This window comes from Camelus ferus, chromosome 34 (assembly GCF_009834535.1).
Source record: "Camelus ferus isolate YT-003-E chromosome 34, BCGSAC_Cfer_1.0, whole genome shotgun sequence".
In the NCBI taxonomy this organism is placed as follows: Eukaryota; Metazoa; Chordata; class Mammalia; order Artiodactyla; family Camelidae; genus Camelus; species Camelus ferus.
In genome coordinates, this window is record NC_045729.1 from 3,679,192 (window position 1) to 3,693,936 (window position 14,745).

The window sequence follows — 14,745 nt, forward strand, 5'->3', positions numbered from 1 at the left end:
GAATGTAACAGAGTTCGTAATGCCAGATACAAGGTGCGACAGAGGCTTGTCTGGTGGCCCTTCTCTGTTAGGGACACTGACGGAAAAGCTGCAGCACACAGACCGGGGCACACGAGAGAGCTGGGACAGTTCACAGCGTGGACCTGGAAGCCACAGGGCTCGCGTCTGCCTTGTGCTCACTGTATGGACTTGGGGAAATTGCCAAATCTTTTCAAAGTTCAGTTTCTTTATTGACCAAAGTTAAGGAATGACATTTACCTTGTTTGGGTTTGGGAAATCATCAAATCATACATCTGAAAGTCGTGTGTCACCTGGGACGTGGTCTATGCTCGGTATTAGTCGTTATTACTGCTCAGTACTCATCATGGTCGTCATCGTCATCATCAGACTGTATCCAGGCTTCTGGCAAGAAACAGAGGGGCAATTTAAAAAGGGTCCACTAAAAAGACTTCTTACAAAGGCAGTAGGCCAGGTGTAGGGAAATCGTGAGGGGATAGTGCAGTGTCTCAGGGGTTGGAATGGCTACCCTTTTACACCTAAGCCTTAATGAAGCCTCAAGGAACCCCCAGAAGGAAGGCTGTGGGGAGGGACTGTCTCACGGGAGCTGCAGTTGCCCCCAGGGGCGGAGCTGGGGAATAAACACCCGGCCCCACTCTCCTCCTGCCCTCCAGCCCCCTGCCAGTGCATTTCATTGGCCAACACAAGGGATGATCAGAGGATGAAAAAGCCCTTCCACAGAGTCTATGTGATTCAGCCTCCCGGGGCTCAGTCCAGGACAGAGAAGGGTGGCAGAGCAAATTGAAGGTATGAGCACAAATTCAGTGTCTGTGAGGCTACAGTGTTACATGACCAAGTCATTTCCTGAGTGTCTAAGACAGGATCTAGCACTAGGCAGCTGCTCAAGAAATATTTTTAAATGGTTAAATAAATCACCCTGTGATATACATACCCTACCTTTTCCAGAATACATATGGCAGGCAAATCATTTGTCATTTATCCCATAGTTTCAAGTTAAGTTTAAGCTTGAGTCTGAAAATAAGGTCCATTCCAGAGGGTACCATAGGTCTGGAAGTAGGATAAGTGGAATTAGGAACCAAAGTATTGGGGTCCAGGGCTGTGCAGAGAGGTGGATGATGACTCCTCCAAACCACACACACACACACACACACACACACACACGCACGCTTGGCTGACAGTGTGAACAATGCCTGGGTTGTGTTTTCAGCCTCTCAAGCCATAACATGCGTGAATGAAGAGTCATCATGGTTGCGACATCTGAGCAAGCGACGGAAAATGCAAGCCCACTCAGCTCACATTTTCCTCTGCTAGAACAAGAAGAGGGGAATTTGCTGCTGACTTCGGAGTCAGTGTTGACAGATGATTTCACATGAAAAACAACACCCTTGTAACGCCATAGCTCGCGCTGGGGGTGATGGAGAGAAAACCTCACTCAGGAAGATAAGCAAGCAGGGCTCAGTGGGCTGCTCCGCACAGCCGGGGACCAGTCAGAAGCAGAGCCCTACACGAATGCTTACTTTGCAAAGTGTTTGAATCCTACGTGTACATGAATCCAAGATTTAAAATGTTTTAAAGTTGTTATGGAGAGTAAAACTTTGGGAAGCGGGAGGAGGTGGAGACGAATATGAACACAACAACTGATCTTCTAAGTGGACCACACTTCCTGGTAACATTTGTCACCCAGACCCTTGCAACTCAGGGGTGGAAAACTGTCCCTGTCACTCTAACCACTTCCTCACATCACCAGAACCATTCCCAAAGTCTTAAACTACAGTAAGAACTCTTTCTAAACTTTAGGGGGAGAAAAATTGGAAAAAAATACATAATTTTAGATCTTATTATAAATCAACTACCACAGTGTTCATCAATGTAATCTCTGCAAGCAAACAACTATTACAGGAGAAATCGTATCTTTGAATATCCCCAATCTCCATGCTTTAAAGATAAAATATAATACGACACATGCAAAAGAATGACACTGGATCATTAACTTACACCATACACAAAAATTAACTCAAAATGGATTAAAAGTTGGAACATAAGACCTGAAACCATAAAATTCATAGACGGAAACACAGGCAGCACCCTCTTTGACAAAGGTCTGGATGATTTGGGGGATTTGACACCAAAAGCCAAGACAACAAAAGCAAAAATACACAGGGGGCTCCATCAAAATAAAAAGCTTCTTCATGGCAAAGGAAATAATAAACAAAATGAAAAGACAATCTACCAAATGGAAAAAAATATTTTCAAGTCATATATCTGATAAGAGGTTAATATCCAAAATATATAAAGAACTCATACAACTTAATAGCAAAAACAAGCAAATAAATCAATTAAATATGGGCAGAATTGGGTTATGAATAGGTTTTTTTTTTCCCAAGGAAGAACAGATGGCCAACAGGCACCTGAAAAGTTTCTCAGCATCACTAACCATCAGGCAAATGCAAATCAAAACCACGATAGGATATCACCTCCCACCTGCTACAATGACTATTATCACAAAGACAAGAAATAACATATGTTGGTGAGGATGTGGGGAAAAAGCAAACCCTGTGCACTGTAGGTGGGAATGCAAATTGCTGCAGCCACTGTGGAAAACAGAATGGAGGCTCCTCAGAAAATTAAAAATAGACTTACTGTATGATCCAGCAAACCCACTTCTGGATATTTATCCATAGGAAATGAAAACACTAACTCAAGATGTTAGATGCATGTATGTTTATTGTAGCATTATTGACAATAGCTAAAACATGGAAGCAACCTAAGTGTCCACCAATGGAAGAATGGATAAAGAATATGTGAGCTACACACACACACACACACACACACACACACACACACACACACACACACACAGAGGAATATTATTCAGTCATAAAAAAGACAGAAATCTTGACATTTGTGACAACATGGATGGACCTTGAGGGCATAATGCTAAGTGAAATAAGTCAGACAGAGAAAAACAAAACAAACACTGCATGATCTCACTTATATGTGGAATCTAAAAAAAGAAAAAAAATAAAATATAAACCAAGCAAACAAACAGACAAAAACTGAACTCATAGATTCAGAGAACAGATTGCCAGACCAGTGAGTGGTGGTCTAGGGGTGGGGGTTAAGGGAGTGGGAAAAATGCACAAAGGGGGTCAAAATGTAAAAATGTCTGGTTATAAAATAAATTAGCCCTGGGGATGAAATGTGCAGCATGGTGACTATAGTTAGTAATACTGTATTGTATATTTGGAAGTTGCTAAGAGAGAAAAATCTTTAAAGTTCTCATCACAAGAAAAAACAAATCTGTAACTGGGTGTGGTGACATATGCTTGCTAGAATTATTGTGGTGATCGTTTCGCAATATAGGCAAATATTAAATCATTATGTTGTACATCTGAAACTGATATAATGTTATATGTCACTTTTATCTCAATTTTAAAAGATTAAAAATAACCAACATTAAGAGGTACAAACTACCATGTATAAAATAAATAAGTTACAAAGATATATTGTACAGCACAGGGGAAACAGCCAATATATTATAATAGCTTTAAATGGAGTATAATCTACAAAAATATTGAATCACTATGTCATATACCTGAAACTAATATCATATTGCCTATCAATTGTGCTTCAACTAAAAAAGGAAGTAAAAAGATTGTCAATATTGTGATTACAGCGCAAAACTTATCTGATGTGGATTTTAAAGGCTCTCTCTTGCTGTAGTCATTTTTAACCAGGTCCAACACTACCGCCCAGACCTCACGTGACTGCACGCTCTGAGAGGAGAGGGGCAAAACGAACCCTTTCACTACCTGAAACATTTCAGTATTTCAATTTCCCATTACTGGTCATATTCACATTCGTCTAAACTGCTTCCTCAGAAAATTCCTAAAGGAAAAAAATAAAGATTTTGCACTAATATTTCAGTAAAGCACAAGAATTTATTTTTTAAGTACACTTTCAATTTTAGAACAGCTTTAGATTCACAGAAAAGTTGCAGACAGCACAAAGGGTCCCCTTAGATCCTGTGCCCAGTTTCTCTGTTGTTAAGCTCTTTGAAACAATAAATTTATCATAACTAATGAACACATATTGATATATTATTACTAACTAAGGCGGTGCTTTATTTGGATTTTAATACATTTTTTAAAAGACTTACTGTGTTACAACTCTGGGGGAAAAATATTTCACACTAATATATATGGATTTTGACCTCAACTGTTCATTTTATCTGACGCACTTCACTGCTAACTCAGGCGATCTCAGAGACGGTGGACCAGGGGACAGAACACCTGTCCGGAGAAATGTGTTCGTGGAGAAATGTGTTCGTGAAGAAATGTTTTAGCCTTAACTTTGTTCTGCCTTAGAAAAATCATTCAGACTTTCTTTGAGCCTGAATTCTAGTTCTTACAAAATGAAGAAATTGAACTGGCTGACCTCTTAAAGCCCTTCGGCCTGAAAATCTGTTTCTGGGACACCTGAAAACATTGTAATGTTTCCTTGGCAAAGATTCAGAATTTAGGGCTGGAGGTTGTAACTCTGGCTTTGTCACCAATTTTTAAACTAGTTTTTTTAATTTCTCAATTTCTAAATTTGCCCCAAGGCTAATAGTACCAACAGGCATATTAAGAAGCATCAGGTACATAAAGGTCTTCACTTACAAAATGTAGCTAAAATTTATAAAAATTTACAAAGTCAGGAAATCAGCTGATAGCACAGAACACCAGAAACTCTAATTCAGTGTTGACTTGAATGTTGTCCCAGTCTCTTAGGGTCCTCTCCTGAAGGTTTTTCCTGCCACTTCATTTCTTGTCATAACTAACTCAGAAAGACCTAATTTTCTTTTTCTTTAAAATAGAAAAGTAGACTGTAAATTCTGGTAAACAGTCTAGTTAAAATTATTCAGCAGTGATGAAACAGCGTTAAAATATCACACCAGAATTTTACTTACAATATAAAAGCCAGCTTTTTAATGCCTGAATATGACATACAAAATATTGTCCAAACAAATATTGTCTTACTGATTCAAGAGTGAAGAACTATTATAAAGATAAGGCACATTCAGCAATTACAAGATTTTTTTCAAAAAGCGACCAGGTTACATTCCCAAACTAGAAAACTCAAAGGCAAAAAGAGGAGAAATAACATGTTCACTTATTTGAAGAAAAGATATATTCTGTTGTGGTAAAAACAATCAAATGAGCGTATTTATGGAAATAAGGGTTACAGAGGAAGAACATAATTTCACAGTCCAAGAAAAAGGAGTTTATGATAGTTGAAAGGAAAATCCCCAGCTCTTTCAAGGCCTTAAGAGGAATTACACATTTGCAATGTTCTAAGTGGCATTCACCGGCTCTGGAAATGAAAACACTTTTTCTTTAAGTGAGGTCTTGAAGCAGGCCCCTCCTCAAAAAACAGCAACAACAAAAATAGAGAGAGAGAGAGCTGATCCTTGAACAACACAGACAACACAAGTTTGAACTGCACAAGTCCTCTTATATACGGATTTTTTTCAATATATTCCTAAATACTACACAATCTGTGGTTGACTGAATCCGCAGGGCGAAGGTTGGCGCCCCAACTCCTGTTGTTCAAAGGTTAATTGTATATGTATATATGTAACCTTTGCTTGTGAAAACACTCAAACATATTCCTAATTTCATAGCACAGCCAAATCAGGGTGTACGACTTACTGTAGCCCCAACCGCAAAGGCAAATTCAATAAACAACACACAAATAACATTTTTAAGAGTCCAGGAATAACTACATGAAATGTTGAGAATGGGAGGGTTGAATTTTTAGTGGATTCATAGATATTTATTGTATTTTTCATGAATTAAAAACCAACATAAAATAATACTAAATCCTAACAAAATAATATTCATAAAAAAGGAAATTTTAGACAGTATCATTTACAAATATTATTACAAATCCTAAATAAAGTGCTATATTCTACATTCAAGAAAGCTTTATCTTAGGACTATAAAGATGGATGATTGTTGAGTAATCCACATAATTCAATAGAGAAAAAATTACTTCAATAATATGCCACAAAAGCATTTGATAAAGTTTGACATTCATCACTAATAAAAAGTTTTTTTTACATAATAACTCCCAACAAAACTGATTTATATACATATATAACATGTCTCAGAGGTTTAATTTTAAGATTGCAGAATTAAATTAGCATACTTATTTCGCTCCTTCCCGAAAGGTTTTTTGTTTTTGTTTTATTTTTTACATAAAACACTAAGATGGTGTCTAAGCCTGTGATCCTTGGAAAACAGAGTCCAAGGCAAAGCTTACTAGCACAGTAATGAGGGAGCTAATCCTTAAGTCACAAGAGAAGGAAGCAGAGAAGGTGGAAATAAATACAAGGTGGGGAGTGGCCAGACTGGTCACAGCTTCACAAGAAAGCACAACCATTTGCATCATCACATAGGACTTATTCAGAGAGGCCTGATGGTATCGTGGTTCTAGGAACAGCTCCTCTTTCCCATCTTATGTCTCTCACTGGGTCCAAGTCAGCCATGTAGAGCATTAATGTTCCCTTCCCCACCCACCCACATTTCTAGGCTATATTGCCCAGCCCTGCTAAAACAGCAGCTGACGAAGCAAGATCCTACACCCTACAGCTTTATGTCTCCTCTGAATTGGGGGGGGGGGGGACAAAATCATCTGTGGCTCAGTGGCAGCAGAGACAACAGTGATTGTGCCAAAGCCTGACCTTCATCCCAGAGCAGGCTTGGACAGTTGGCAGTGTTAGGAGACAAAGAGGCAGCAGCAGCCACCAGGGCTCCCCCTTGAGCAAATGGATGAAGCCCAGTGGGTAGGTGGAGACGAACAAATCTGAGGAGTTGCATACATTGGTACAATAGGAAGAATAAAAAAGACCAAAAGTAAGCTAGAATCTGGAAACCAAATAGATTAATGGTATCTCACTTAGCAGACTAAAGATAGCCAAACCCTAAATGGGCAGTGTGGAAAGCTGAAAAAACAAACCACTGGGACAAATTGATACCCTGGGACACCTAGGAGAGATGTAGCCAATGCTTGCCTCCTTTCCAGTATGATTTTCCTGGCCACCCCATCACCATCCTTGCTGTCATCAAGGGAGAAATCTTCTGAGAAACTATTTTATTTACAACACAGAATTCTCTAAAAGCCCAAGAACAAACATCACCCTTTCCTCTTGGAACGGAGCTGAAAGTTAATGATAGGACAGGGGGAGCAGCAAGGAGGACTGAGTGAAAATTCTTTGAAAAGCAATTAAATTCTCAAATCCCATCTTCCACTCCAAGCTGCTGGGTGACTGTCCTATCCCCTTCTTAGAAGAAATCTTGAGACTAAATCACTGAAGAGGGTAAAATAAAAGGTTTCTCAACTGGGGAGTACCATACTAAAAATAGAGAACTAAATTAAGTTAAGCTTATTGAATGCCAAATGCTGACACTGCTGGCCCCTACCCCAGTCCTAACATGGTTTTCAAAAGGCTTTCAGCCAGTCCTCTACCTCCCAAGCAGGAGATTAAAAGATTCCTCCCTGGCAAACCTGACCAGCCCAAGATAACATCCAAGTTCCTCTACAATGGCCTGACTGCCCTAATAGTGAAGTTCAAAGTCAATAAACCCCATCCATATGCTCAGAGGTTCCAGTTTTCTAATCTCTCACTCTTAACCATGAATAGACCAGTAACGATTATGAATATCTGACTTCTAACGTTGAATATAAAAACGAAGAGAAGAGAAAAATAACAACTTGGAAAATGGAGACTAAGTGTTTTTTTTTTTTAATCTTCAAAAAATCTAATAAATAAACCTGATTACCTATCAGGGAGGGTACAGCTTAGTGGTAGAGCGTGTGCTTAGCATGCATAAGATCCTGGGTTCAATCCCCAGTGCCTCCATTAAAATAAAAAATAATAAAAATTTTTTAAAAATCTATCATTATTACCCCCAGAGAGATAAATGCTTTTGCATCCATAATGAATGAACAGGGTAATCTTTTTAAAAAAAGAAAATTCAGAAGGAAAAGAAATAGAGAAATTAGAGGAGAGAAAAATAGCAATAAAATAATTAAAGAAAATTTCCCAGATGAGAAGTACATGAGTTTACAAATTAAATGAATTAAATGTCTAACAGAGTGGGCAAAATAGATCCACACTAAGGTACAGTATGGTAACATTTCCAAACACTGAGGACAAAAATTTTTTAAAGAAGCCAAAAAGAAAAAAAAAAAAAAAAAGACCACCTAGAAGGAATAAGGAATTAAAATTGCTTTGAATTCTTAACAACAACACTGATACCATACAGCAGAAATTTAGAATAAAGCTTCCAAAATTCTGAAGAAAAATAATTTTAGCCCCTACTTCTATACCCAGCCGAACTATCAACCTAATGGCAGCACGGAATGAAGAATATTCTCAGATGCAAAAATTCAAAGCATTTAATTTCTCATAAACTTTTTCAGAAAGGTCTTTGAAATTGTGTTCTATTAAAATTAGCAAAGAATAGAAATAACATGGGGGACAGATAACAGAAGAACCCACACTGGAAAGGCAAGGGAAAGCTCTAGAATGATGGTTGTGTACCAAGGACAGCAAACAACCAGGGCACATGAGAGGAGGCTGGAAAATACATAGCAAGGGAAGGGCACACATGTGGAGCTACTGTTACTGCCTGACTGAAAAAAACAAAAATAAAAAGAAAGTCGACAGCACCCACAATGACAACTACATGACTGAGACCAATGATAAAAAATAAAGAAATATGCCCTAAAAAAAGGATTACATGGAAATCTCGTCCTTTTCTTTTAACTGACATCTTGGTAAATGCCTTAGCCTCTCTATACACTGTAATTTAGAAGAAAGGACAGATCTGCTTCAATAAGAATTCTACTATATTTATATACATATTTATAAATGTCTGGTATCTCCCTGAGACAATAAGAAAACAGCTGTCTGTCTCTAACAATGGCTGCCTCTAAAAGGAGAACGAGATGGAGGAAGAAAAGAAGTATGAAAAAGAGTTACTTTTCACTATTTACCCTTTTGTTTTTCTGCACCTTGGGCATGTGTTAACTTTTCAAACAATGTTATAAGAAAAGTCCTTTACATATGTGTGTATACTTCAAACCAAGAGCCAGCATCATTCTTAAATAAGCATTTAGTATCAAGTGAAAAAAAAGTCTATCATCATTATTATTTAACATTTTTTACTAAGTATTAACCATTAAGAGGGAAGGGGGGAAGGGTGTAGCTCAGTGATGGAGTGTATGCTTAGCATGCACGAGGTCCTAGGTTCAATCCCCAGTAACTCCATTTAATAAATAAATAAACAAACAAACCTCATTACCTTCCCCCTCAAAAAAAGTAAAACAAAAAATAACATAAAAGATAAGAGGAATAAATTATCATTATTTGCAGTTGACATGACTCTAAATTCAAAAAAACCAAAAGAGGAACTTGAAATTTATGAGATAATTTAGTAAGAGAAATGTGCTAATTATAAAATTAATAAATTCTTAACTTTATTAATAAATGTGTTTATTTATCTACTTATTTTATATAATTCATTAACATATTCTTCTTTAAAAAGCGTTAAAACAAAACAAGAACATACCAGATAAAAATGTTTTCCGCCCTATTCCATTGACCCTCCCATAATCTTATAACCTAGATTCTAGTAAAACCCCCATTTTATAGCTAAGGATTTAAGTATAAATAATAAAACAATGAAAACATTAGACAAAAACATGACTGAATTGGTTTTCATCCTTTGAGTAGAATCAGCACATCACAAATTTCAGAAGCCATAAAGAAAAAGAGTGATAAATTTTACTGCCTAAAAATTAAAATTTCCCATGTAAAATACTATAAACATAATCAAAGTATAAATAAAAAACTAGGGAAAATATTTGTGACATTTATGACAAAGGATTAATAATTGTATCCTTTCTATAAAACAGCCTTTCTGAGTCAAAAAACAGACAGTAAACAATCTAGTAGAAAAACAGGCAAATAAGTTGGCCAGATAGTTCACTGAAGAAGAAACAAAAGGATCAACAAACACGCAACAAAAAATGTCCAACCGCAGTCACAACTACAGGATACAAATTAAATTAATGACTTGCTGCTTTTTATCCAACAGGTGGGCAAAGATGGAACATCTGATGATATCCAATGTTGGCAATAGTTTGGCAAAACCGACATTCTCTGTACACTACTGGTTAGATACAAATTGGTACAATGTTTTGGAGGGTGGTTTGGCAATATAAATAAAAACATTACTCACAGTCATTCTATGACCCAGCAATCCTACTTCTAGGAATTTACCTGAAGGCAACTATTGCACAAAGGTTTAAAAATGTACGTGCAGAGATGTTCATAGAGAAACTGGAAGAACAAAAACCCAAAATGGCATGAATGTTACTGGTTAAATACAGCGTGCTACACCCATAGAATAAAATATTTTATACTTTTTAGGATTTTAAGTAGATCTGTATATTGACGACTATGCAAAGATGTCCAAGTTGTATATTAACTGAATAAAACAAGTTACAGAACAATGTATGTGTAGTGCTGTCCATAGTGAGTGAATACATATGTAGCTATATAAATAACTATACAAACATACATTTATATATACTTCTATGTGCACAAAAAATTTCTGGAAGAGCACACCAAAAATATTAAGAATGACTAATACTGAAATAAGGAATTAGGAATCAAACGGGGGAAAGCAAGAGATTTATTTTTCGTTTCTCGCCCCTCTGTGCCTCTTGACTTTTCTACTGCTTATCTTTTGTGCACCTGATGTTAAACCTATGGAGAAAAGAGGAGGATTTTACATTTTTTGCAGAATCTAACTTTGCAGCAAAAGAACAACTGTATGTCCTTTGTATTCAAAATCATCATCATTTTCAGATACGTCTCAGCTTGAAGATAAATAATACTAAAAATTCCATTGAATAGGTTAACTTATTTAAGGGTGTAGTTTGCCACTAAATCATCTTGACATTCATTGAGATGCAAAAATTCCACAGGAACCATTTTAGGCTAATTTTTGAGAGAAGTAATGATAATGCCTGTAGTCACTATTTTTTTCACAAACATTTAATTTTCATTTCTTAACCGTCTGGTACTCTGGGGTCAATGAAGCACTTGTCCAAATGTAGATACACAGAGACTTTGTGATTTAAAAACAAAAACAACAAAAGCATTCTTGGCCTCCAATACCAGTGCACCTTGCAGAGGTTGAATGTTTCCAAACCTGGGCAAAAAATACAAGTCTGTAGAAAATCAAAACTCTGATATTTATAGCTAACTATAACTCTGTCACCTACATATCTGATTGTGAGCTGGCCTTGAGATGAGTTAAGGCAGTGGGACCCAAGGCCATGATCAGAACATGTATGTAGTATGCTACATGCATGTGTCAATTACATAAGATTTAGAACAAAGAAAATAGAAGTATACATGTGCTAGAGATATTCTGTAAGCCTAATGAACAAAGAAACTCAGATTGTGCATGTGCTGGCAGAGAACAGATAAACAGCAGGACAGGTGCAGCATAGGCGTGCACCTCCCTGTGGCAATAAAGTGTTGTTAACCCCATGGTGTCTCCGGCTGAAGTCTGTCCGGCAGTATGGCAACTCCTCGTGCATTTTTTCATTTGGGCTGCTCACCTCCTAGAACCCCACATCAGCCTCCCTCGGCTGACAGTGATATGTAAGCATATGTTGTATTTGTATCCATCATGAAGAATGTCTCCTTTTCGGCACTCCACAAATTCAATCTCTAATTTTTCATTGTCCATCCCCAGTCAGGAGCCTCTCTGAGATTATTTATTTTCTGGAGGATTAAAGGACATTCTAAACTCCATCCCTGAGCCATGTCCAATCACTAGACATTATCTTACCTAGACAGTATGGTCCCAGTTACTTCCAGAGCAAGGTAGATGCAGAGATGCACCACAAGACACTCCTTCAAGGAAGGTCTTGTTACCCAGTTGCTGGGAGTACTTATTAGTGGAGACTGCCTCCAGCTGTCAACTGTTGGAAGGAGTGCCTCGGCTCCAGACCAGCTCAATATCACATTCTTTCAGGAGTATCCCACAACCAGTGACTGACTGAAGCAGGGAGATACAAGTCCTGGGCATCCTTGACCAAACATTCCAACTCTAGCGCTCCCCGCAGGGTGTGACCGAGGCTGATCGGCCTGCATCACAGTTGGATTTGTCCCTCTGCCCAATCCTCCTTCCATCCCCTCCTGCCCACAGATGTTGATCTTGAGAACACACCCAATAAATAGTCCCAACATGATACGCCATCTTTAGAGCCAGCTTCCTTGAGAACTCACACTGTTTCAGCAGGAATCAATTCGGCGTCATCCCCTTAGTTTTCATCAATCTGCAGCATATGAAAGGGTCAAGAACGCTCATCAACTTCTGGAAGTCACAGATGAACCCATGGCAGTTTTCTCAAGGCAAGGCAAAACAGAGGCAAGGCAGAGGACAAGCTCCGGCCAGAGCGTTCCTCTAAAGAGACCTCGTACACATCACGGTTCAGGCAAATGGTCCGCATAAGGGGCCAAGAATAGAAAGATACGTAATAAGTGATACACCATAGTGATGACAAATACGGAGCAGAAATCCATGGGGGATGTCAGCCCAAAGGCACTAGGGTCCACCAGGAGTTAGCAATCTGGAGCTGCGCTGCAGGCTCAGAGTGAAAAAGAGCAAAGACAAGGCGGAGCCCAGTCTTAGGATACATCTGGACTTGGGAGAGTAGCTAAGGTACCAAAACAGGAACTCAGAAAGAAGGGGCAAGGCAGAAAGCCAGTTATAATGCTGAGATGGGGTTCAGACAGACCAATTCAGGTACTGAGTGAGGCCACCACACAGAAGCTGGGGCCTCAGAAGCTCCTTGCTCAGCACCAGGCACCACATCTTTGGTTGGAAACACAGAAGCATGATTCAACACCTGTCCGGCAGAGATGTTGTTAGGAGTAAAGTTCAGTGCCTGGACCATGGCAAACACTGAAAAAACACTGGTAGTTATCAGAGTGTGGTTTCAGATTATCCAGGTGTTCTCATTCTAAAACCCTTATTGCTCTATGAAGAGGGGCCCCTTTCTCAGTATCAATAAAAAAAAAAAAAACAAGCCTACAATTGAGCTCAATAGACCTGGCCCTCAGGACGGGCACAGGTGGAGGCAGCAGTTGAAAGGCAGGTGCTCACGATTTCTCTCTTGATACATAAGAGAGACTATTAGCTCTTATTTGGTATTGAGATACCATTGCCTTGTTACGTTTCCCTCTTTACTCAGTTGCCGGGAAACTTAAAACCAAGCCTAATATGCAAGAGACTGTCCCTTCTTCCCACCTAACTTCTTATTCTTCCTCTACCACCTTTTTAAGTATAGTCCACTTACAATGTTGTGTTAGTTTCTGGTGTACAGCACTGTGATTTAGTTATACATATATGTATATTTCTTTTCCTATTCTTTTTCATTATAAGCTCTCATAGTTCCCTGTGCTACACAGTAGGACCTTGTTTATCTATCTTATATATAGTAGTTAGTATCTGCAAATCCTAAACTCCCAGTTTATCCCTTCCCACCCCTTTAAGCTCTGGTAACCATAAGGTTGTTTCCTATGTCTGTAGTCTGTTTCTGTTTTGTAAATAAGCTAGTTTGTCTTTTGTTTTAGATTCCACTTAAAAGTGATTTCATATAGTATTTTTCTTTCTTTTTCTGGCTTACTTCACTTAGTATGACAATCTCCACATCCATTCATGTTGCTTCATATGGCATTATTTCATTCTTTTTTATGACTGAGTAATATTCATATGTGTGTGTGTGTGTGTGTGTGTGTGTGTGTGTGTGTATACACACATCTCCACAAGTACTTTATTCAATCATTTGTCGAACATTTAGGTTGTTTCCATGTCTTGGCCATTTTTTACTACCATTTTAATTGCTTGACTTTTATTCCTTTATCATTCTTTTAATTGTGACTTATGTCAAATCCTTTTGAAAAATAGAAATAGGAAGATAAATGAGTAAATCCAAATAAAATTTTACTTGTAGAGAAAAGTGTATCTCTTTCATGGAGAAATCTCCCATTTTAGGACATCGTTGTTAAAGATTTTTATAACATGTTTTCCATAACTATAGTCATAAGCTAGCTTTTAAAATTCATTCTTCATTCATTTATTCATGTATGCATTCAAAAAATATTATTGACCTATCAAAATTCCAATGATTTTTTGGAAGAAATGTAAAAGTCCACTCTAAAATTCATATGGAATCTCAAGGGGACCCCAAATAGCCAAAACAATTTTGAAAAAGAACAAAGTTAGAGGTCTCACAGTTCCTGATTTTAAAACTTACTGCAAAAATATAGTAATCAAAACAGTATGGTACTGGCCTGCAACTAAATCTATAGACCAATGGAATAGAATAGAGAGCTCAAAAATTAACCCTCATATATACAGTCAAGTGATTTTTGACAAGGGTACAGAGACTGTTCAATGGGGAAATACAGTCTTTTCAACAAATTGTACTGGGAAAACTGGATTTCCACATGGAAGAGAGAGGGAACCAAGACAGAGTGTCTTGTGCACATTTTGTTTTACAGAACTAGCTGTGACCTGAATATATTCAATAATTCATTAAAAAAAAAAACTTACTGACCAACTACTTTCAGTTAGACACTCTTGCATGGAA

General features: G+C 37.9%; 1 long non-coding RNA gene across 2 annotated transcripts in view; it reads right to left on the reverse strand.

Moving 5' to 3' along the window:
- Positions 1-243: 243 nt before the first annotated feature.
- Positions 244-14,745, reverse strand: part of LOC106730912 — a 55,794-nt gene continuing 41,292 nt past the window's right edge. For both annotated transcript variants that reach the window (XR_001367355.2, XR_004317206.1), the window contains one exon: positions 244-402. This is a non-coding gene — a long non-coding RNA (uncharacterized LOC106730912). The remainder of the gene's footprint in view (positions 403-14,745) is intronic.